At 43.1% G+C, this 21,913-nt stretch overlaps 1 protein-coding gene and 2 pseudogenes across 1 annotated transcript in view; all 3 read right to left on the bottom strand.

Moving 5' to 3' along the window:
• The window catches only part of LOC141097307 (cell cycle control protein 50C-like), a 132,495-nt gene that overhangs the window by 65,744 nt on the left and 44,838 nt on the right, over positions 1-21,913 (bottom strand). The gene's annotated exons all lie outside the window — the stretch shown is intronic.
• LOC141097263 (microtubule-associated serine/threonine-protein kinase 3 pseudogene) lies at positions 6,719-8,617 on the bottom strand (annotated as a pseudogene).
• Positions 19,990-21,346, bottom strand: LOC141097262 (microtubule-associated serine/threonine-protein kinase 3 pseudogene; annotated as a pseudogene).

Below are 21,913 nucleotides of genomic sequence, written 5' to 3'. Positions count from 1 at the left end.
GACAATCGCAGCATGCTGCGATTGGCACGGAGCGTAGAATACGGATGAGAAATATACGGCTGGTGCGAGGGACCCCATAGAGAATCATTGGTCCGTGTCTAATGCGTGCTTTTAGCGCCTCTCACTCGTCCGTATTCCTCGCCAGTGTGACCCCGGCCTAAAACCTGCAGTTTCTAATTGATGAGTAAATTATTTGATATACATACTGGAAGAAAAGCTTTTTTGTTGTTGTCATTAAAGCGGAGGATTAATGCACAGCTTCAGAGAAGTCTCCTTCATCATGCACAATGAATTTCCCATGCATTTTACTACCCAATTAGGGGATAATAAACTCTGCTTGTAAATATGGTGAATTTACTTTTAATGAATATCCCCCATTGAGTCTCAAGAGTAAACCAGAAAATCAGTAAAACTTCCAGGCGGTTCTCTGTGTTCCATCCACGTGTTCCATTCTCTGTCTTCCATCCACGTGTTCCATTCTCTGTGTTCCGTCCACGTGTTCCATTTTCTGTGTTCCGTCCACGTGATCCAATCTCTGTGTTTTGTCCATGTGTTTCATTCTCTTAGTTCCATCCACGTGTTCCATTCTTTGTGTTCGTCCATGTGTTCCATTCTTTTTGTTCCGTCCACGTGTTCCATTCTCTATGTTCTGTCCACATGTTCCATCATCTGTGTTCCATCCACACGTTCCATTCACTTTGTTCCGTCCACATGTTCCATTCTCTGTGTTCTGTCCACGTGTTCCATTCTCTGTGTTCCGTCCACGTGTTCCATTCTCTGGTGTTCCGTCTACGTTTCCATTCTCTTTGTTCCGTCCACATGGTCCATTCTCTGTGTTCTGTCCACATGTTCCATTCTCTGTGTTCTGTCCACGTGTTCCATTCTTTTTGTTTCGTCCACGTGTTCCATTCTCTATGTTCTGTCCACGTGGTCCATTCTCTGTGTTCCAGCCACATGTTCCATTCTCTTTGTTCCGTCCTCGTGTTCCATTCTCTGTGTTCTGTCCACATGTTCCATTCTCTTTGTTCCGTCCACGTGTTCCATTCTCTGGTGTTCCATCCACGTGTTCCATTCTCTGTGTTCGTCCACGTGTTCCATTCTCTGGTGTTCCGTCTGTGTGTTCCATTCTTTTTGTTCCATCCACGTGTTCCATTCTGTGTTCCGTCCACGTGTTCCATTCTCTTTGTTATGTCCACGTGTTCCATTCTCTTTGTTCCGTCCACGTGCTCCATTCTCTTTGTTCCATCCACATGTTCCATTCTTTTTGTTCCGTCCACGTATTCCATTCTCTATGTTCTGTCCATATGTTCCATTCTCTGTGTTCTGTCCACATGTTCCATTCTCCTTGTTTCGTCCACATGTTCCATTCTCTTTGTTCCATCCACGTGTTCCATTCTCTGGTGTTCCGTCTACGTTTTCTATTCTCTATGTTCCGTCCACGTGGTCCATTCTCTGTGTTCCGTCTACGTGGTCCATTCTCTGTGTTCTGTCCACGTGTTCCATTCTGTGTTCCATCCACATGTTCCATTCTTTTTGTTTCGTCCACGTGTTCCATTCTCTATGTTCTGTCCACGTGGTCCATTCTCTGTGTTCCATCCACATGTTCCATTCTCTTTGTTCCGTCCACATGGTCCATTCTCTGTGTTCCGTCCACGTGTTCCATTCTCTGTGTTCAGTCCACGTGTTCCATTCTTTTTGTTCCGTCCATGTGTTCCATTCTCTATGTTCTGTCCACGTGGTCCATTCTCTATGTTCTGTCCACGTGGTCCATTCTCTTTGTTCCGTCCACGTGTTCCATTCTCTGTGTTCTGTCCACGTGTTCCATTCTTTTTGTTCCGTCCACGTGTTCCATTCTCTGGTGTTCCATCTACGTGTTCCATTCTCTTTGTTCCGTCCACTTGTTCCATTCTCTGTGTTCCATCCACGTGTTCCATTCTCTTAGTTCCGTCCACGTGTTCCATTCTCTATGTTCTGTCCACGTGTTCCATTCTCTGTGTTCCGTCCACATGTTCCATTCTCTTTGTTCCGTCCATGTGTTCCATTCTCTGTGTTCCGTCCACGTGTTCCATTCTCTGGTGTTCCATCTACGTTTTCCATTCTCTTTGTTCCGTCCACGTGGTCCATTCTCTGTGTTCCGTCCATGTGGACCATTCTCTGTGTTTTGTCCACGTGTTCCATTCTCGGTGTTCCATCCACGTGTTCCATTCTTTTTGTTTCGTCCACGTGTTCCTTTCTCTATGTTCTATCCACATGTTCCATTCTCTGTGTTCCGTCCACATGTTCCATTCTCTCTGTTCCAGCCACGTGTTCCATTCTCTGTGTTCTGTCCACGTGTTCCATTTCCTGTGTTCCATCCACGGCAATTCTCATCTCTTCTATTTCATTATGTGAAGCATTTCAACTCGGTAATGTTATTTCTCCATGAAGGAAGTCTATTATAATATTTGTAGCAATTTTTAAATATTTTGGTATTACTGTAGAAACTGACCGCATAGTTCCCCCTTCCAGACATATTGAGCTACAATGAAGGCCCAGTCTTTTTCCTTTACTCAGCTGAAATATTCAGCCTTGGGACACAGAGCTTAACATACAGAAAAAGGATTTTAAGTTGGCAAAGATTATGTTGAGAATTCTTTTCTCTTAAGTAATTATTAGAAAATATTTTCTCTAAATCAGTGTTTTTTTTTAAATGATGACACAAATGTATTGTTTTTAAAGGGAATCTGTCAGTAGGATAACCTCTTTTAAGCCATCTGTATGGACATGTAGGTCATAGGTAGCTGAAAAAAATACCTATTATTACTATTATTATGCTTTTGCCTATACAGTTATGGCCAAAAGTATTGACACCCCTGCAATTCTGTCAGATAATACTCAGTTTCTTCCTGAAAATGATTGCAAACACAAATTCTTTGGTATTATTATCTTCATTTAATTTGTCTTAAATAAAAAAAAACACAAAAAGAATTGTCCTAAAGCCAAATTGGATATAATTCCACACCAAACATAAAAAAGAGGGTGGACAAAAGTATTGGCACTGTTCGAAAAATCATGTGATGCTTCTCTAATTTGTGTAATTAACAGCACCTGTAACTTACCTGTGCCACCTAACAGGTGTTGACAATAACTGTCACGTCGCCGCCAGACTCAGGGCCTGCTGTTCCGGCTTCGGCCACTAGGAGGCGCTGGACTGATACCTCGTCGCCAGACTCAGGGCCTGCTATTCCGGCTTTGGCCACTAGGAGGCGCCGGACTGACACGTCACCGCCAGACTCAGGGCCTGCGGTTCCGGTCTCGGCCACTAGGAGGCGCCGGACCGTCACGTCGCTGTCGGACTCAGGGACGGCTGTTCCTGCCTCAGCCACTGGGAGGCGCCGTGGTTCACTCCAGGGTGAGGGTGGTGACAGAGAAGAGGCTCCTGCGCAGGCATCTGGTGGGCGCAGGCTCTGCCCCTCTGTCAGTCATGTAGGGCTTACTGCATCTCCATCTGGCCTGGTCCTGGGGGCGGCCCTAATTACATCATCAGTCCAGGATCCTGTGAGGGATGACCTGATCCCTCAAATACCTTGGGACTGGTCTTGCAAGCCGCCGGATATATTCTTGGTTCCCCTGCGTGCTACTTTGTAATTTGCTATAGTGAAAACTCTGACCTCAGCCTGGATTTCTGACCATTCTATTGCCTGACATTTTTGTACCTCCGCCTCTCTTCTGATTTTTTGACGCTGACCTTCGCTTGGATTCCTGACTCTCCTTCTGCCTGCTGATTTTGTACCTTTGCTGCCCTCCTGTTTTTTTACTGACCTTGGCCTGGACTTTTGACTCTCCTTCTGTCTGCTGATTTCGTGCCTCTGCTGCCCTCCGGCCTCCGACTCCTGCCTCCTGACCTTGATTACGGGTTTTAGTTTTGACCCCTTGGCGGCCGTCCTGCTCTGGTCCACTGCTCCTCTAGACAGCTACCCCCTGGGCCTTGCTACAATTCCAGATCCCTGTATAGGGGTTAAGGGTCTCAGGGTTACTCGGGGTGCTGTTCCTACTACAGCCCAGATTCGCAAACGGCCGCCACAATAACTAAATCACACTTGCAGCCAGTTGAAATGGATTAAAGGTGACTCAACCTCTGTCCTGTGTCCTTGTGTGTACCACATTGAGCATGGAGAAAAGAAAGAAGACCAAAGAACTGTCTGAGGACTTGAGAAACCAAATTGAGAGGAAGCATGAGCAATCTCAAGGCTACAAGTCCATCTCCAAATCCCTGAATGTTCCTGTGTCTACCGCGTGCAGTGTCATCAAGAAGTTTAAAGCCCATGGCACTGTGGCTAACCTCCCTAGATGTGGACGGAAAAGAAAAATTGACAAGAGATTTCAACGCAAGATTGTGCAGATGTTGGATAAAGAACCTCAACTAACATCCAAACAAGTTCAAGCTGTCCTGCAGTCCGAGGGTACAACAGTGTCAACCCGTACTATCCGTCGGCATGTGAATGAAAAGGGACTGTATGGTAGGAGACCCAGGAAGACCCCACTTCTTACCCCGAGACATAAAAAAGCCAGGCTGGAGTTTGCCAAAACTTAACTGAAAAAGCCTAAAGCGTTTTGGAAGAATGTTCTCTGGTCAGAAGAGACAAAAGTAGAGCTTTTTGGGCAAAGGCATCAACATAGAGTTTACAGGAGAAAAAAGAGGCATTCAAAGAAAAGAACACGGTCCCTACAGTCAAACATGGCGGAGGTTCCCTGATGTTTTGGGGTTGCTTTGCTGCCTCTGGCACTGGACTGCTTGATCGTGTGCATGGCATTATGAAGTCAGAAGACTACCAACAAATTTTGCAGCATAATGTAGGGCACAGTGTGAGAAAGCTGGGTCTCCCTCAGAGGTCATGGGTCTTCCAGCAGGACAATGACCCAAAACACACTTCCAAAAGCACTAGAAAATGGTTTGAGAAAGCACTGGAGACTTCTAAAGGTGACCAGCAATGAGTCCAGACTTGAATCCCATAGAACACCTGTGGAGAGATCTAAATATGGCAGTTTGGAGAAGGCACCCTTCTAATATCAGGGTCCTGGAGCAGTTTGCCAAGGAAGAATGGTCTAAAATTCCAGCAGAGCATTGTAATAAACTCATTGATGGTTACCGGAAGCGGTTGGTCGCAGTTATTTTGGCTAAAGGTTGTGCAACCAAGTTTTAGGCTGAGGGTGCCAATACTTTTGTCTGGCCCTTTTTTGGAGTTTTGTGTGAAATGATCAATGTTTTGCTTTTTGCTTCATTCTCTTTTGTGTTTTTTCATTTAAGACAAATTAAATGAAGATAATAATACCAAAGAATGTGTTTGCAATCATTTTCAGGAAGAAACTGAGTATTATCTGACAGAATTGCAGGGGTGTCAATACTTTTGGCCACAACTGTATAGCCATATTCCACAGCGCTTTACATACATTATCATCACTGTCCCCGATGGGGCTCACAATCTAAATTCCCTTTTGGTATGTCTTTGGATATCTGTGTTCCAATGTCTTATTCTAGAGAAATCCACAATGTTTTTAAATATGTAAATTAGCTGTTAATTTCTATGGGCCCCATACAGACCTCCCTGAAAATCCTCTTCCAGAACTTATTTAAATGAAAGAGGGTGTTCCAACTCTGAGACATGTAGATCAGGAGAGCAGACTGTCAGTCATTACATGTCTCCACTGGAAATGCCCCCTTTTATTTACAGTCAGATTCTCAGGGAGATCTATATCCGCCCCATAGATCTTTACAGCTCATTTACATATTAAGAAAAACATATCATTTTACTCAGCTTCCTATAGCCTATATAGACGGCTTAGGATGGTTGATCCTACTGACAGATTCCCTTTAACTATTGCAGATTTCACTTTGGTCATTAAAGCAAATGTAACAGGATTAGACTTTCTATTTTCTGTAGCTCACGTGTCGGCTTTCGGCTTTACTGTATAAACTGGAATTATTGAGTCTGTCTTGACCGGGACATTGAAATATAATGGCAGAGAGAAAATTAAGAAAAAACCTTTCATTCTGGAGGGCTCAGCACCTTCATGTATTAGACAGCCCAGTGATTTTAGTGGCACTTTTTAATTACTAATTTTTCTGTAATGAACCTGCCAAGAATTACTGGTGTATTGTGGGCTGCAATTTCCAGGGGCAAGTATTTTGCACCTCTTTTCCCAATAATTTTTAGCACTCCCTTCCACCAATCTGTTGGCCTCTGTTGTCCTTATATTTTGCATTTTGACCTCCTATATTCATTTTTTTCTGAACTTAGACATAAGTTTTGAAAAATAAAATATTGTTCTACTTATCCCTTCACGACCTATCACGTATAAGTACATCTTAGGTCGCCTCCCTTCCTTTGATACGGGCTCCGAGTCCGACGCTGAGCCCACATCTTTTCTGACACATGATAGCTGGTTTGATCAACTGTCATGTGCCCCTAATAGCTGAAATTGCGATCCACCTGCGGCAGCTAACATGTTAAATGCCACTGTCAATCTCTGACAGCGGCATTTAACACATGCGTGCCGGAAGCGTGTCACAAACCACACCCACGGACGCCCCTGGAGATGATGATTTCTGCTACACATAGCAAGGCTATACGTAGCACAAGCGATCAGATGATTGCAGCTTCAAGTCTTCTATGGAGACTACTGTATTGAAGCAAGTCAAAAGTGGAAAAAAAATGTTTTAAAAAATATAAAAAAAAGTTTAAAGTTCATATTTCCCTAGTCAAAATAAAACAATACAAAAAAGCGATCATATATTTCATATTGCTGCATTAAGAAACTCCCAATTTATCCAAATACAAAGGCAATCTGATTGGTAAACTACGTAACGAGAAAAAAATCCAAACCGCAAAATTACGTTTTTTTGGTTCATAGCAACGGGTGATTATAAAATCGTATCTACCCTAAAATGCTATCACTAAAAACGTCAGCTCGGCGCGCAAAATATAAGCCCTGACCCAGCCCCAGATCCCAAAAAATGGAGACGATACGGATCTCAGAAAATGGTGCAATTTTTTTTTTTTATTAAACTTTGGATTTTTTTTCACCACGTAAATAAAAAACAATCTATACATGTTTGGTATCTGTCATCTCATAATGACCTGGCGAATCATAATGGCAGGTCAGATTTAGCATTTGGTGAACATGGTAAAAAAATAAAAAAAACTGTTGTGGAATTGCACTTCTATACTTCTCCAGCAGTGATGGTGGATCTGCTGGACCTCAGGGCGCTGGATGTGGAGGTTTACCGTCTTTTAGATGTCGTAGGGGAGCGGCAACAACATGTAAACACGCGGGCAGCCCTAGATAATCCACGCCGGCATGATGATAAGATCCGGCGGAAGGTGGAACCTCTTCTCTTTTTCTCCTTTTTTACATTTTCTGGGCTTTCTTGCTCTGCATTTGGATTTATTGCAGATTTTCTTTTCTCGATGTCTGATGCTTGGGTACACTCTGGATGGGACTTTGAATTCTCATTGTTCATCGTGATGGTAGCGATGGTGCAGAGTTTAGAAAGCCTTTCAGAGGATGACGTAAAATTTTGGAAGTCAAGGTCCTTGTCCTCACTTGTGTCCTCTTCTTTCTCTGAGACCATAAGCATGTCTCTATGAGCGTGATTGATAAAGAGGCTGGTGTCCACATTTGATACAAGATGAGGAATATACATCGGCTTCTGATTTAGAAGATTGTCAAAATCTATTTTTTTCATGAATGGATGATCCTTAATCTCAAATGCTCCACCTGTCCCAAGTCTTTGCTCAGGATTTTTTTTGAGCAGGTCAGTGATGAGGTTCTTAGCCTCACGGGGTGGACAGCATTTGTAATTCCAAGGTATTTTTCCCATGACAATCATTCTTTTAAGCTCAGGTATGAAATCCGTATCAAATGGTAAAGATCCAACCAGAAATTCATGGAGGATGATCCCCATTGACCACCAGTCAACAGGTCTTCCGTAGTCTTTCATTAGGATGACCTCTGGGGCCATGTAATTCAGGGTACCACAATTCTCAAGGTCCTTGAACTCTCTGGAGATGTCCTTCACTGATTGCTTATAGTTGTTGGTTTTTGGTATCATGACACCAATTTTTGAAAGTCCAAAATCGGCGACTTTAACATGCCCAGCAGTTGTAATCAGTAGGTTGTACGGTTTCAGATCTCGGTGCACCACACCATAGCTGTGCAGGTATTCCACAGCAAGAACTGTTTCTGCAAAGTACAGACGGGCCAAGGGGATAGATAAACGGCCCTTGGTGCTTAGAAGGGACCCACAGTCTCCACCTCCAACATACTCCATGACCATACACAGGTGAGATCTAGTAGGGAAGGAGCAGAGCATGGAGACCACAAAGGGACAATCAGCGAAGGTCATGATGTCCCTCTCCAGAAAGGCCGCTTCCACGTGTTTTTCAGTTTCCAGGTTCTTCTTCGCCATTTTCTTCATAGCGAAGATCTGCTGTGAGTATTTGTGCTGCACTAAGTAGACAGCGCCAAAACATCCGCCGCTGATCAGTTTGGATGTCTCGAAGTCGCTCATATGCGGCTTTCTCGCCGGGATCAATGATTCCATGAAGTTAGTGGCAGGCTCGTGGATCTCTGGCATCTCACATATCACACTCTCAGGATCCGGCAGCTCAGGGGTTTCTGTTGTCAGATCGCTGCTTGGCCCCAGATGACTCGTATTAGGGTCCGGGGATTCCGGGGGAACATTTTCCCCGTCTTTGTCGTCGCCTTCTGGTGTCTCAGTGGCAGGCTCGTGGATCTCCGGGATCTCACAGATCACACTCTCAGGATCCGGCAGCTCAGGGGTTTCTGTGGTCAGATCGCTGCTCAGCCCCGCCTGACTCGTGTTAGGGTCCGGGGATTCCAGGGGGACATTTTCCCCATCTTTGTACTCGCCTTGTGGTGTCTCCAGGCGTTCCGGGGAGCGGGCCGGACCTTCCAGCACATACAGGACTTTTTCGGCCAGTTCTTTAACAAAAGCCAAATCTCCATCTTGAGATTTTTCTTCAGCCTGCTGTAGTAATGTCCTTATGTTCCGGGTTAAATCTGTCAGATACTCTGAGGTAAGACGGTCTTGGTGGTATTTGGTCAGGCAGTCCTGCACTAGCTCCACCACCAGCCGGTGAGTGAAGCCGAGGACGCCATCGGGTGGTAGAAGCGTAATGTCAGAGCAATGGGTGTAAATAATCTCCAATAATCCTTCTACCTGAAGCTTGTCTAGAAGAAATTCAGCCATAGCGAAAAATTGCAAATGCACTCAGTCACTAGGGAGCCAAAATGGCAGCCGGAACCCTGTGTACACAGCATAAGTAACTGCGAGCGGTGATGTCATAATGGTCGACCATCTGTGATATCATAATGGCCGACCATCTGTGATGTCATAATGGCCGACCATATGTTTTCAAACATTTTTTTTTTTTAAACCGTCTTTATTGAGTGTAATACAAAATATACATATAATGTCCAATAACATAACAGAAGAACATTTATGCAATATTATTAACATTAGACGGCATTTTTTCAACTATAAAAACCCCCGCCCCTCCCCCACCCCTCCCCCGGGCAAACTCCATAATTTCGTAACACAATTTCATTCCAGTCTAACAGGGATATTACCGGCAAGCTGCTCTCTCATATACCAGTTGGTGAGCTGGAAACAACTATGTATCGCCTGGCTTGTGGAAGATGTCTGAGTATTGATAAAAGAGGACCATGTGAAAAAAAAAGCGTCCCTCTTTATTAAGTAAGGCCTCTATCCAATCCATTTTGAAGAGATATGTTACTTTTGTAGCAATTAAGCTTAAAGAAGGTGTTGCATCCTGTGCTCACAAAAGGAGAATGCTTTTACGTGTGGCTGCCGCCCATATGAACAAGATGGGGCGCTGCTGGACAGAAAGCCTCACCAACTGGTCCTGTGCGAGAATATTAAATATGGCCCACTCCGGGGAGAGAGAGATAGATATGTCAAAAGTGTAGATGAGATGTTGCAGAAGAGTATCCCACACCTCCCTTATTTTTGGGCAGTCCCAAAGGCAATGGAAAATATCAGCTGAAGAGTGTAAGCATTTAGGGCAGGGATAGTCCCCTGAGGGGGACATTTTAGACTTGACTTCCGGGGAGAAGTATGCTCTATGAAATATCATAAGAGACATGGTTATGTAACTGTCATATGGTAATTTAGAGTTAATACGCATAGTGGCTTTCAAAAGGTCATTTACCCGACAGTTCGTTAATTGAGCAACCCATTTTCCAGGGCCTGGTGAAGAGTCTGACCAATGTATAGAAGACTTAATGATTTATATATAAGACTCATAGAATAAGTTCCCATTTGGGCTTTAATGGATATTAAATTTAGAGGGTGTGTTCTAGCATCATCCGGTATGTCTCCCAATATTGAGCTTACGTAATGTCTAATTTGAGAGATAGTAAAATTGTCTACTGTAAGGATTGGGTATTTGAAAACCATGTCCTCTAAGGTAAGAAGGCATTGATTATTTGTTAACGTATCTCGGACCAGTCTACACGCATTGTTTCCAAGCACCTTGTAAATGAGAGCTGACTTGCCTTGTAGAAAAGAGGGGTTACCTTGAAAGGGAAGAAACATCGAGATGTGGGGGTCAAGACCGCTAACTCGTCTAGCTTGACGCCATCCCAAGATTACCGACCATAATAGAGGATTATCTCTAACCTCCACTGGAATTTCAGCATTTCGTAGGTGAAGCAGTGATGGGAGGCTGAAGGGTCTACACATGGCCTCATCTATTGGGGTATTAGTGAAGCGATTAAAGGCGTATATCCAATCAAGGGAATGGCGAAAAGCAGCCGCTATACTGTAGAGGCGTAAATTTGGGAGATTAAGTCCACCCAAAGATTTGGTTTGCTGTAGCTTAAAAACACTAATTCTAGAGCCCCCTTCTGAGCCCCAAATAAATTGGCAGAAGGCTCGTGTCAGTAGCCTATCATCAGCTTTAGAAAGTAGAACCGGGAGCGTCTGTAAAGGAAAGAGTATTTTAGGGAAAGAGATCATTTTAATTAAATGGGCTTTACCTGCAAAGGATAATTTAAGGGATTTCCAGGATTGAATTTATTGTATAACTACAGAAATAAGAGGCTGAACATTTAATTTATAGATATCATGAGGATTTGATGGTAGGTCAACGCCAAGATAAGGTAAAGAATTTCTCCTCCACTGAAAAGGAAAAGGGAATGGCCACCGTTTCTGAGCGATTTTAAAGATAGCTAAAGCATGAGATTTATTAAAGTTTATACGAAATCCCGAAACTGCTCCAAATTCATTAAAGGCGTCCATTATAGAGGAAATGGATTCCTTAGGATTGGATATCATGAGTAAGATATCATCAGCAAATGCCAACGTTTTAAGTTTATGGTGACCGACCCCTATGCCCCCAAAGGAAGGGATCATCTCCAGATATCTTAGTAAAGGATCAAGGGCAATATTAAACAACAAACGTGACAGAGGACAGCCCTGCCTCGTCCCCCTGAAGATGGAAAAAGGGGTTGACTGGATACTTTCAAACATTTTTATTGGATTAAAGTGGACCTTTTAACCAAATTTATCATGGTTAGAGGGCTGTCCACAACATGGACAACCCCTTCTTGATGCTTGCCCCCGATTCAATAAAAAAACTTTACTCGCCTTCCTCAGTGGCGCCGTTCCCACTGTGTCAGCACTCACGGTCCTGGAGTTCTTCTGCGGTTGTTGTGACACGTGCCTCCAGCACCCAAAATTTGTCATGGTTAGAGGGTTGTCCACTGCTTGGACAAACCCTTCTTGATGTTTGGCCCCTAGTAAATAAAAAAAACTTTACTCGCCTCCCTCGGTGGCGCTGTTCCCGTGGTGTCAGCACTTGCGGTCCTGGAGTTCTTCTGTGGTTGTTGTGACACGTGCCTCCAGCACCCAATCTGATCCGGCATCGCTGTGCCCGCCTTAGGACAAATCAAACATGAAGAGGAAGTTGGCGCTCTAGCTACTTTATCACTTGCTCTTCATGTTCAATTCAACAGGAGGCAGAGACAGTGACGTCAGCGCTGATTGGGCACTGGAGTCACGTGTCAAAACAGCACAGGAACCCTAGAGAACGGTGTTGGCATGGGAGGTGAGTATAAGCTTTTGTATTTTTTCGGGGCCAAGCATGGGGTATGAGGAGAAGTTGCCCATGTAGAAGACAACTTCTTTAACTAGACACATTATGCAATTTTGCCTCTCAGTTACGGCGATATTAGCAAAGTATTGGCACATATTAAATCAAAAAGAAAACGGTAAGTCCAAGTGGGTGTTATCAATTACTTTTCACTGGGGGCGTGTACTTCTTCTTCCTGTATGAGTTGCCCAATCATTACCAGGGAGCAGCACAGCAGAAAAAGACTGCGCCTCACCATAGCCTAGGTTTCTCAGTGTGTGAGATGTAAGGATACAGAGCTGATCTCCTGGTCTAACCTCCTGCATGATTAGACAGTGCTGGGTATAGCTCACAGAAGACACACCTTTCGGATAAGATCAATGTGTAGCTGTGTCATATTGCAAACCCTTCTATCAGCTTTCCTCCTCTTTTAGCACGGTCAGCTCGGCTCGGCTGACCCCTCACTTCTTGTCCAGAGGTAAAAGCTCAATTCTTTAAGCTCAGGATAAATAAATCTGATAATACACTGCACAATGAAATTCATAATTTTACCCATGAGTGGAATATAAATTTACCCTGATCCATTGCAATACATGTGTGTTAGTCTATTTTATGTCTGACGTTGTGTGCATGAACCAGTAGGCTCAGGATGTACAAACAGATTAAAAAAAAACATCTTTGTGACTTAAGATTTGTGATTTTACTCAAAGGCTGTTTATATTTGTAGCCAACTTAACAGAAATGGAGCAATCAACTGAGCTTCTCCTATGCACCATTTTATGGGGCACTTACTATTATTTTATTTGAGGGGAAAAAAATAGATCACAATGGCTGCCCCTATGTTTCTTTTGCTTGACTTTATTATGTAGCTACCATAGGAAAAAAAACAATAAAACCTGCAGTTTCTAATTGATGAGTAAATTATTTGATATACGGTACATACTGGAAGAAAAGCTTTTTTTGTTGTTGTCATTAAAGCGGAGGATTAATGCACAACTTCAGAGAAGTCTCCGTCATCATGCACAATGAATTTCCCATGCATTTTACTACCCAATTAGGGGATAATAAACTCTGCTTGTAAATATGGTGAATTTACTTTTAATGAATATCTCCCATTGATTCTCAAGAGTAAACCAGAAAATCAGTAAAACTTCCAGGCGGTTCTCTGTGTTCCATCCACATGTTCCATTCTCTGTGTCCTGTCCACGTGTTCCATTCTCTGTGTTCCGTCCACGTGTTCCATTCTCTGTGTTCCGTCCACGTGTTCCATTTTCTGTGTTCCGTCCACGTGTTCCATTCTCTTTGTTCCGTCCACGTGTTCCAATCTCTTTGTTCCGTCCACGTGTTCCATTCTCTTTGTTCCGTCCACGTGTTCCATTCTCTTTGTTCCGTCCACGTGTTCCATTCTCTGTGTTCCGTCCACGTGTTCCATTCTCTTTGTTCCGTCCACGTGTTCCATTCTCTTTGTTCCGTCCACGTGTTCCATTCTTTTTGTTCCGTCCACGTGTTCCATTCTCTATGTTCTGTCCACATGTTCCATTCTCTGTGTTCCGTCCACATGTTCCATTCTCTTTGTTCCGTCCACGTGTTCCATTTTCTTTGTTCCGTTCACGTGTTCCATTATTTTTGTTCCGTCCACATGTTCCATTCTCTGTTTTCCGTCCACATGTTCCATTCTCTTTGTTCCGTCCACGTGTTCCATTCTCTGTGTTCCATCCACGTGTTCCATTCTCTGGTACTCCGTCTACGTTTTCCATTCTCTTTGTTCCGTCCACGTGGTCCATTCTCGGTGTTATGTCCACGTGTTCCATTCTCTGTGTTCCGTCCACGTGTTCCATTCTCTGTGTTCCATCCACATGTTCCATTCTTTTTGTTTCATCCACTCGTTTCATTCTCTCTGTTCTAGCCACGTGTTCCATTCTCTGTGTTCTGTCCACGTGTTCCATTCTCTGTGTTCCGTCCACTTGTTCCATTCCCTGTGTTCCATCCACGGCAATTCTCATCTCTTCTATTTCATTATGTGAAGCGTTTCAACTCGCTAATGTAATTTCTCCATGAAGGAAGCAAATTATAATATTTGTAGCATTTTTTAAATATTTTGGTATTACTGTAGAAGCTGACCACATAGTTCCCCCTTCCAGACATATTGAGCTACAATGAAGGCCCAGTCTTTTTCCTTTACTCAGCTGAAATATTCAGCCTTGGGACACAGAGCTTAACATATAGAAAAAGGATTTTAAGTTGGCAAAGTTTATGTTGAGAATTCTTTTCTCTTAAGTAATTATTAGAAAATATTTTCTCTAAATCAGTGTTTTGTTTTTTTTTTTAAATGATGACACAAATGTATTGTTTTTAAAGGGAATCTGTCAGTAGGATAACCTCTTATAAGCCATCTGTATGGACATGTAGGTCATAGGTAGCTGAAAAAAATACCTATTATTATTAAGCTTTTGCATATACAGTTGTGGCCAAAAGTATTGACACCCCTGCAATTCTGTCAGATAATACTCAGTTTCTTCCTGAAAATGATTGCAAACACAAATTCTTTGGTATTATTATCTTCATTTAATTTGTCTTAAATTAAAAAAACACAAAAGAGAATGAAGCAAAAAGCAAAACATTGATCATTTCACACAAAACTCCAAAAAAGGGCCAGACAAAAGTATTGGCACCCTCAGCCTAATACTTGGTTGCACAACCTTTAGCCAAGATAACTGCGACCAACCGCTTCCAGTAACCATCAATGAGTTTATTACAATGCTCTGCTGGAATTTTAGACCATTCTTCCTTGGCAAACTGCTCCAGGTCCCTGATATTTGAAGGGTGCCTTCTCCAAACTGCCATTTTTAGATATCTCCACAGGTGTCTCCAACTTTGAATTTTTATGCCCTTAAATCACAGAGATACGGCACACAAAAAACTTGATAACTAACATTTCCCACATGTTTACTTTACATCAGCACAATTTTGGAACCAAAATTTTTTTTTGTTAGGAAGTTATAAGGGTTAAAATTTGACCAGCAATTTCTCATTTTTACAACATCATTTTATTTTTAGGACCACATCACATTTGAAGCCACTTTGAGGGGTCGATATGATAGAAAATACCCAAAAGTGACACCATTCTAAAAACTGCACCCCTTAAGGTGTTCAAAACCACATTCAAGAAATTTATTAACCCTTTAGGTGCGTCACAGGAATTTTTTTGAATATTTAAAAAAAAAATGAACATCTAACTTTTTTTCACAAAAAAAATACTTCAGGTTCAATTTTTTTTATTTTACCAAGGGTAACAGGAGAAATTGGACTGCAAAAGTTATTGTGCAATTTGTCCTGAGTACGCTGATACCTGATATGTGGGGGGGAACGACTGTTTCGGCGCATGGCAGAGCTCAGAATGGAAGGAGCGCCGTTTGACTTTTTCAATGCAAAATTGGCTGGAATTCAGATCGGACACCATGTCACGTTTGGAGAGTCCCTGATTTACCTAAACAGTGGAAACCCCCTACAAGTGACCCCATTTTGGAAACTAGACCCCCCAAGGAACTTATCTAGATATGTGGTGAGAACTTTGAACCCACAAGGGCTTTACAGAAGTTTATAACGTACAGCGGTACAATTACAAAATCATATTTTTTCCACAAAAATGATCTTTTCACCCTCAATTCTTATTTTTCCAAGGGTAACAGGACCCTAAAAGTTATTGTGCAATTTGTCCTGAGTATGCTGATACCCCACATGTGGGGGTAAACCACTATTTGGGCGCATGGCAGAGCTCGGAAGGGAAGCAGCGCCATTTGACGTTTTTGGCTGGAATTGAGATCGGACACCATGTCGCGATTGGAAAACCCCTGATGTACCAAAACAGTGGAAACCCCCCACAAATGACACCATTTTGGAAACTAGACCCCCTAAGGAACTTATCTAGATGTGTGGTGAGCAGTTTGAACCCCCCAGTGCTTCACAGAAGTTTATAACGTCCGGGCGTGAAAATAAAAAATTCGTATTTTTTCCACAAACATGATCAATTAGTCCCCAATTTTTTTATTTTCCCAAGGGTAACAGGAGAAATTGAACCCCAAAAGTTGTTGTCCAATTTGTCCTGAATACGCTGACACCCCATATGTGGGAGAAAACTACTGTATGGACACACGTCAGGGCTCGTAAGGGAAGTAGTGACGTTTTGGAATGCAGACTTTGATGCAATGGTCTGCGGGTGTCATGTTGCCTTTGGAGAGCCCCTAATGTACCTAAACAGTGGAAACCCCCCACAAATGACCCCATTTTGGAAACGAGACCCCCTAAGGAACTTATTTAGATGTGTGGTGAGCACTTTGAACCCCCAAGGGCTTCACAGAAGTTTATAATGCCCGGGCATGAAAATAAAAAAATCGTATTTTTTCCACAAACATGATCAATTAGTCCCCAATTTTTTCATTTTCCCAAGGGTAACAGGAGAAATTGGACCCCAAAAGTTGTTGTCCAATTTGTCATGAGTACGCTGACACCCCATATGTGGGAGAAAACTACTGTGTGGACACACGTCGGGGCTTGGAAGGGAAGCAGTGACGTTTTGGAATGCAGACTTTGATGGAATGGTCTGCGGGTGTCATGTGCGTTTGGAGAGCCCCTGATGTACCTAAACTATTGAAACTCCCCACAAGTGACCCATTTTGGACACTAGACCCCCCACGGAACTTATCTAGATGTGTGGTGAGCACTTTGAACCCCCAAATGCTTCACAGAAGTTTATAACGCTCGGACGTGAAAATAAAAAAATCATTTTTTTCCACAAAAATGATATTTTTGCCCCCAATTTTTTTATTTTCCTAAGGGTAACAGGAGAAATTGGACCCCAAAAATTGTTTTTCAGTATGACCTGAGTAGGCTGATACCCTACATGTGGGGGGTAAAACACTGTTTGGGCGCATGGCAGAGCTTGGAAGGGAAGGAGCACCATTTGACTTTTTCAACTCAGAATTGGCTGGAATTGAGATCAGATGCCATGTTGCATTTGGAGAGCCCCTGATGTGCCCAAACAGTGGAAACCCCCAATTCTAACTCCAACCCTAACCCCAACACACCCCTAACCCTAATCTCAGCCCTAACCCTAGCCCTAACCCTACCCTAGCCCTAACCCTAATGGAAAAATGGAAATTAATACATTTTTTTTATTTTATTATTTTTCCCTAAGGGGGTGATAACGGGGGGTTTGATTTACTATTTATGGCGGTTTTTATATTTGGCAGCTGTCGCACGCTAAAAGACGCTTTTTTTTGTAAAAATATTTTTTGCATCACCACATATTGAGAGCTATAATTTTTCCGTATTTTGACCCACCGAGTCATGTGAGGTCTTATTTTTTGCGGGACGAGTTGACGTTTTTATTGGTACCATTTTCGGGCACGTGACATTTTTTGATCGCTTTTTATTCCGATTTTTGGGACGCAGAATGAACAAAAGCCAGCGTTTCATGAATTTCTTTAGGGGGGGTGCGTTTACACCGTTCCGCGTGCGGTAAAATTGATAAAGCACCTTTATTCTTCGGGTCAGTACGGTTACAGTGATACCTCATTTAGGTCGTTTTTTTATGTTTTGTCGGTTTTATGCAATGAAAACTATTTTATATAAAAAATATTTATTTTTGCATTGCTTTATTCTGCGAGCTATAACTTTTTTATTTTTTCGCTGATGATGCTGTGTGGCAGCTCGTTTTTTCCGGGACAAGATGACGTTTTCAGCAGTACCATGGATATTTATATGCGTCTTTTTGATCGCGCGTTATTACACTTTTTGTTTGGCGGTATGATAATAAATCATTATTTTTTGCTTAGTTTTTAATTTTTATTTTTTAAGGGGTTCGCTAAAGGGGTTAACTAATGGGATAGTTTTATAGTGCAGGTCGTTACGGACGCGGCGATACCTAATATGTGTACTTTTATTGTTTTGGTTTTTTTTATTTCCAATAAAAGGATTTATTTGGGGAATATTTTTTTTTTTTTTCTAATTTATTTGGCGATTTTTTTTTAATTTATATTAACACTTTTTTATTTTTTTTAAACTTTATTAAATAGTCCCAGGTGGGACATCACTGTCCTGTGACAGATCGCAGATCTGTCACATCACAGATCACTGTGACAGATCAGCGATCTGTCACAGGCATTGAAGCAGACTTCCTCATGCCTGCGCTTTGCAGGCACTGAGGAAGCCAGCTTCCTGCAGGCCCCCGAAGGCCCCCGTCGCCATCTTGGATTCGGGGGCCTGCAGGAAAGGAGCCCCCCGCAGCAGTGCTGCACATTGCGCTGCCGTGGGGGGCTCAGGGAAGCACGGAGGGAGCCCCCTCCCTGCCGATGCTTCCCTTTAACCCCCGGTACACCGCGATCGTGTTTGATCGCGGTGTGCAAGGGGTTAACGTGTCGGGGGCGGTCCGTGACCGCCCCTGACACATTGTGCCGGATGTCAGCTGTGATAATCAGCAGACACCCGGCCGCGATCAGCGGCGCTCACCACGTAGACGTACTATCCCGTCCATGGGCATAGGGGCCCAGGTCCCATGGACGGGATAGTACGTCGGATGTCAGAAAGGGGTTAAAGCAGATGTAACAGGATGAGACTTTCTATTTTCTGTAGCTCACGTGTCGGCTTTCGGCTTTACTGTATAAATTGGAATAATTGAGTCTGTCTTGACCGGGACATTGAAATATAATGGCAGAGAGAAAATTAAGAAAAAAACCTTTCATTCTGGAGGGCTCAGCACCTTCATGTATTACACAGCCCAGTGATTTTAGTGGCACTTTTTAATTACTAATTTTTCTGTAATGAACATGCCAAGAATTACTGGTGAATTGTGGGCTGCAATTTCCAGGGGCAAGTATTTTGCACCTCTTTACCCAATAATTTTTAGCACTCCCTTCCACCAATCTGTTGGGCTCTGTTGTCCTTATGTTTTGCATTTTGACCTCCTATATTCCTTTTTTTTTCTGAACTTGATAGCTGGTTTGATCAACTGTCATGTGCCCCTAACAGCTGAAATTGCGATCCACCTGCGGCTGCTAACATGTTAAATGCCACTGTCAATCTCTGACAGCGGCATTTAACACATGCGTGCCGGAAGCGTGTCACAAACCACACCCACGGACGCCCCTGGAGATGATGATTTCTGCTACACATAGCAAGGCTATACGTAGCACAAGCGATCAGATGATTGCAGCTTCAAGTCTTCTATGGAGACTACTGTATTGAAGCAAGTCAAAAGTGGAAAAAAAATGTTTTAAAAAATATAAAAAAAGTTTAAAGTTTATATTTCCCTAGTCAAAATAAAACAATACAAAAAAACGATCATATATTTCATATTGCTGCATTAAGAAACTCCCAATTTATCCAAATACAAAGGCAACCTGATTGGTAAACTACATAACGAGTAAAAAATCCAAACCGCAAAATTACGTTTTTTTGTTCTTAGCAACGGGTGATTAAAAAATCGTATCTACCCTAAAATGCTATCACTAAAAACGTCAGCTCGGCGCGCAAAATATAAGCCCTGACCCAGCCCCAGATCCCAAAAAATGGAGACGATACGGATCTCAGAAAATGGTGCAATTTTTTTTTTTATTAAACTTTGGATTTTTTTTCACCACGTAAATAAAAAACAATCTATACAAGTTTGGTATCTGTCATCTCATAATGACCTGGCGAATCATAATGGCAGGTCAGATTTAGCATTTGGTGAACATGGTAAAAAAATAAAAAAAACTGTTGTGGAATTGCACTTCTATACTTCTCCAGCAGTGATGGTGGATCTGCTGGACCTCAGGGCGCTGGATGTGGAGGTTTACCGTCTTTTAGATGTCTGTAGGGGAGCGGCAACAACATGTAAACACGCGGGCAGCCCTGGATAATCCACGCCGGCAGGATGATAAGATCCGGCGGAAGGTGGAACCTCTTCTCTTTTTCTCCTTTTTTACATTCTCTGGGCTTTCTTGCTCTGCATTTGGATTTATTGCAGATTTTCTTTTCTCGATGTCTGATGCTTGGGTACACTCTGGATGGGACTTTGAATTCTCATTGTTCATCGTGATGGTAGCAATGGTGCATAGTTTAGAAAGCCTTTCAGAGGATGACGTAAAATTTTGGAAGTCAAGGTCCTTGTCCTCACTTGTGTCCTCTTCATTCTCTGAGACCATAAGCATGTCTCTATGAGCGTGATTGATAAAGAGGCTGGTGTCCACATCTGACACAAGATGAGGAATATACATCGGCTTCTGATTTAGAAGATTGTCAAAATCTATTTTTTTCATGAACGGATGATCCTTAATCTCAAATGCTCCACCTGTCCCAAGTCTTTGCTCAGGATTTTTTTTGAGCAGGTCAGTGATGAGGTTCTTAGCCTCACGGGGTGGACAGCGTTTGTAATTCCAAGGTATTTTTCCCATGACAATCATTCTTTTAAGCTCAGGTATGAAATCCGTATCAAATGGTAAAGATCCCACCAGAAATTCATAGAGGATGATCCCCATTGACCACCAGTCAACAGGTCTTCCGTAGTCTTTCATTAGGATGACCTCTGGGGCCATGTAATTCAGGGTACCACAATTCTCAAGGTCCTTGAACTCTCTGGAGATGTCCTTCACTGATTGCTTGTAGTTGTTGGTTTTTGGTATCATGACACCAATTTTTGAAAGCCCAAAATCGGCGACTTTAATGTGCCCAGCAGTTGTAATCAGTAGGTTGTACGGTTTTAGATCTCGATGCACCACACCATAGCTGTGCAGGTATTCCACAGCAAGAACTGTTTCTGCAAAGTACAGACGGGCCAAGGGGATAGATAAACGGCCCCTGGTGCTTAGAAGGGACCCACAGTCTCCACCTCCAACATACTCCATGACCATACACAGGTGAGATCTAGTAGGGAAGGAGCAGAGCATGGAGACCACAAAGGGACAATCAGCGAAGGTCATGATGTCCCTCTCCAGAAAGGCCGCTTCCACGTGTTTTTCAGTTTCCAGGTTCTTCTTCGCCATTTTCTTCATAGCGAAGATCTGCTGTGAGTATTTGTGCTGCACTAAGTAGACAGCCCCAAAACATCCGCCGCTGATCAGTTTGGATGTCTCGAAGTCGCTCATATGCGGCTTTCTCGCCGGGATTAATGATTCCATCAAGTTAGTGGCAGGCTCGTGGATCTCTGGCATCTCACAGATCACACTCTCAGTATCCGGCAGCTCAGGGGTTTCTGTGGTCAGATCGCTGCTCGGCCCCGCCTGACTCGGGTTAGGGTCTGGGGATTCCAGGGGGACATTTTCCCCATCTTTGTACTCGCCTTGTGGTGTCTCCAGGCATTTCGGGGAACGGGCCGGACCTCCTAGCACATACAGGACTTTTTCGGCCAGTTCTTTAACAAAAGCCAAATCTCCATCTTGAGATTTTTCTTCAGCCTGCTGTAGTAATGTCCTGATGTTCCGGGTTAAATCCGTCAGATACTCTGAGGTAAGACGGTCTTGGTGGTATTTGGTCAGGCAGTCCTGCACTAGCTCCACCACCAGCCGGTGAGTGAAGCCGAGGACGCCATCGGGTGGTAGAAGCTTAATGTCAGAGCAATGGGTGTAAATAATCTCCAATAATCCTTCTACCTGAAGCTTGTCTAGAAGAAATTCAGCCATAGCGAAAAATTGCAAATGCACTCAGTCACTAGGGAGCCAAAATGGCAGTCGGAACCCTGTGTACACAGTATAAGTAACTGCGAGCGGTGATGTCATAAT

This window comes from Dendrobates tinctorius, unplaced genomic scaffold (assembly GCF_039654945.1).
Source record: "Dendrobates tinctorius isolate UK_male_01 unplaced genomic scaffold, ASM3965494v1 ptg000084l, whole genome shotgun sequence".
NCBI classification, from domain to species: Eukaryota; Metazoa; Chordata; class Amphibia; order Anura; family Dendrobatidae; genus Dendrobates; species Dendrobates tinctorius.
Note: the sequence above shows the minus strand (reverse complement) of the source record. Positions and strands in the feature narration are given on the sequence as shown.